Genomic DNA, 3,360 nt, shown 5'->3' with positions numbered 1-3,360 from the left:
GGGATCACTAAGAATCAGAATTGACTCAATAGCAGTGAATTTTTTCAATGGGTTTTATCCCATTCCTGAATTTAGGCTGACAACAAGATCATTCTGTTATGGACCTCTGGTGGTACAGTGCCTATGACATTTAACTGCTAACCAGAAGTCTGGTGATTCAAACCCACCAGCCACTCTTCAGAAGGAAGATTGAGAAATCTACTTCTGTAGAGATATGGCCTTTGAAACTCAAGGAGGGGTTGCCATGAGTCAAATTTACTTGATGGCAGCTAGTTTTATTTTATTTTATTATTTTATTTTATTTTTAACTGTGATAGCTGATTCAACTTCACACCATTTCTCCTTGAAATACTCACTAAAACATTTATTTATGAGAACACTAAATTTTCTTCCAATACATTTAAAAATGTTTTGATGACATGTTAGTAATTTTCTAGGAAATAAAAATAACTCTAGTTAAGTAAGATGTAGTAGAAACTATGAAGGGGGCAAAAATTATGGGCAAAATAATTAATCAATATGTCTTCAGTTATTCTCAAATACTCCCTGAGTATAAATAGTTGAGTAGATTAGCTTTCACACACTTTCTACAAAGATATAATTTTCTAAAAATGTAAATTTGTTATAGAGCATTGAACAAATGGAAAGTTTCCAAACTCATTTTTCAAAACTAGGTTAACCCTGAAAAGCTGAGAAAGAGAGCCCATAAACACAACTATAAGCCAATTTCACTAATAAGTACATGTTCAAATACAAAGTAAGGCATGTATACATAAAATACAGTGTTGTTGTTGTTAGGTGCTGTCAAGTCGTCTCCAACTGATAGCAACCTTATGTACAGCAGAATAAAACACTGCCCGGTCCTCTGCCAGCCCATTGTGGCAGCCATTGTGTCAGTCGACCTTGTTGAGTGCCTTCTCCTTTTTCATTGACCCTCCACATTATCAGGCATGATATCCTTCCCCAGGGAATAGTCCCTTCTGACAGCATGACCAAAGTAGGTGATACAAAGTCTGGCCATTCTCGCTTCCAAGGAGCATTCTGGCTGCATTTCTTCCAGGACAGATTTGTTAACTCCTTTGGCAGTCCATGGTAATTTCGCCATTCATCGCCAACACTACAACTCAAATGCATCAACTCTTCTTTGGAAGAGTTCTTCATTACCCAGCTCTCACGTGCATATGACGCAATTGAAAATACCATGGCTTGGGTTAGGCTCAGCTAAGTCTTCAAAGATACATCTTTGCTCTTCAGCACTTGAAATAGGTCTTTTGCAGCAGTAATGCAAGGCCCCAGCCTCCCTGTCTCAACCATGATGTACTATTCTAGACTCACAGCACCTTACACAATCTGCTGAGACATCCATTGAAATTTCATTGAAAGCCAGGTTGCAACCTGCCTAGGCTTGCCTTTCTCACTCGCTTACAAAAATTTCTCCCAAGTGCTTTCTCTTTTTGCCTGAAAACTAAACATTTTGCACTGCATACAACTGTCTGTGAATCTGTTTCTGAGGAATCCAACTCAAAACCATGTATTACAATAATATATGGAATGAGAAGATGTATTTTCATTTTTCCTTTATTAGTCTCATCATATTTTTTTGCTGATTTTAATACTTAATATATTTTTAAATATTTTATACACTGTTGATCTTTTATATATGATTGCCAAGAAATGGAACTAGCCTTAATTTAAAAAAAAAAAAAAGCATTTTATTGAAAAATAGAATTTATGTACTGTGAAATACAAAAAAACTAAAGGGACATGCATCAATGTTTTTTTTTTTTTTTTTTTTTTTTCTTTTTTTCAGTGTTCCTTCCTTTCCCTTTCCTGGTAACCAACAAAGAAAGTTTCCTTCCATATATAAACCTTCCCTTGACTTTTCACAATAATGAACTAATACTCTATTTGTCCTTCTGTGATTGACTTATTTCACTCAGCTCAATGTCCTCCAAGTCCATCCATGTGTTTTGCCTTGATTTTTTTAAATTCTGTTTCCAGTGATTGAATTCATTAATCATATTTTCTATAGAATGGTGTATAATGTCTTTATTATTCTGAGGAGTTAATGAATAAACACCACTTCCAAAATTATCACATAGCCATACAGATTACAAAGTAGAAAAAAAAAAAAAAGTGAATTTTACAGAGTTTGGATATTGGAGAGCTCTGGTGGCATAGTGCCTAAGGCATTTGACTGCTAACTAGAAGGATGGCATTTCAAACCCACCAGCCATTCCTCTGGAGGAAGACTGGACAATGTACTTCTGTAGCGATAAAATCAAAACCAAACCTGTTGCCATCAAGTCGAATTGACTCACAGCAAGCCCTTCTTGGGTTTCAGAGGCTGTATCTCTGTGAAAGTAGACTGCCCAATTTCCCTTCCAGTGAGTGGCTGGTGGGTTTTAAGCACAAGCCTTCTGGTTAGCAGTCAAATGGCTTAGGCACTAGGCCACCAGAGCTCCTTCTGTAGAGATACCGCCTCAGAAATCCAAGGAGGGGGTCACTATGAGTCGGGACCGACTTGGTCACAGTGAGTTTGTCTGTTTGTTTGTTTTGGTGGATATTGGTGAACATTACAAATTAAATCATGAATGAACACTCTTTTGTAGCTTATATTCCTAATCAATAAGAGCCCGGGCAAGCTACTAGTTCCTATAAATTCTATCCCACATATGCTCCCACACAAGCTCAATTAACCCAAACAGGAATGGCTTCTCTTCTGATGGTGTCCGAATTCACTGCAATTGATAAGAAAGAACTAGCCTGAAAGTCAGAAAATGTGATTTGGATCTCAGCTGTGAATTGTCAAGTTTACAAGATGCACACAGTATTTGTTTTTCAAGTTTATAGATAGGATAAGGATTTTTATGATAAGAAATTTACACATAATAATAGAGATTAAATAAGTAGTAGTTTCTTCCTGAATTTCCAAATGTTTTTCTAAAGTGTGGTATAAAATTTAGTAAAGGAGGAAAAATTCTAGGCACCTCAATCTTTGTGGCTAAATATTTTGTAATCATACCCATTGCTCTCAAGTTGATTCTGATTCATAGAAACCCTATAGTACAGAGTGGACCTGTCCCATAGGGTTTCCAAATTATATTCTTTATGGAAGCAGAGTGTCACATCTTTGTTTTGTGAAGCAGGTGACATGTTCAAATTATTGACCTTCAGGTTAGCAGCTGAGTACTTAATCACTGCATCACTATGTCTCCTATTATTCAATGATAGTATGTTTAATTTCCTTTTGCTTTTTGAAATAATAATAATAACAAAATAATTAGTTTGTCTGGTCTAGAATATCTTCCTTTTAGGAAGGTGACTAGTTCACTAATTTTCTTCTTGAGGTTTAACAAT

The sequence above is a fragment of the Orycteropus afer genome, unplaced genomic scaffold (genome assembly GCF_000298275.1).
Source record: "Orycteropus afer afer isolate SDZICR_OR568_19922 unplaced genomic scaffold, OryAfe1.0 scaffold00743, whole genome shotgun sequence".
In the NCBI taxonomy this organism is placed as follows: domain Eukaryota; kingdom Metazoa; phylum Chordata; class Mammalia; order Tubulidentata; family Orycteropodidae; genus Orycteropus; species Orycteropus afer.
Note: the sequence above shows the minus strand (reverse complement) of the source record.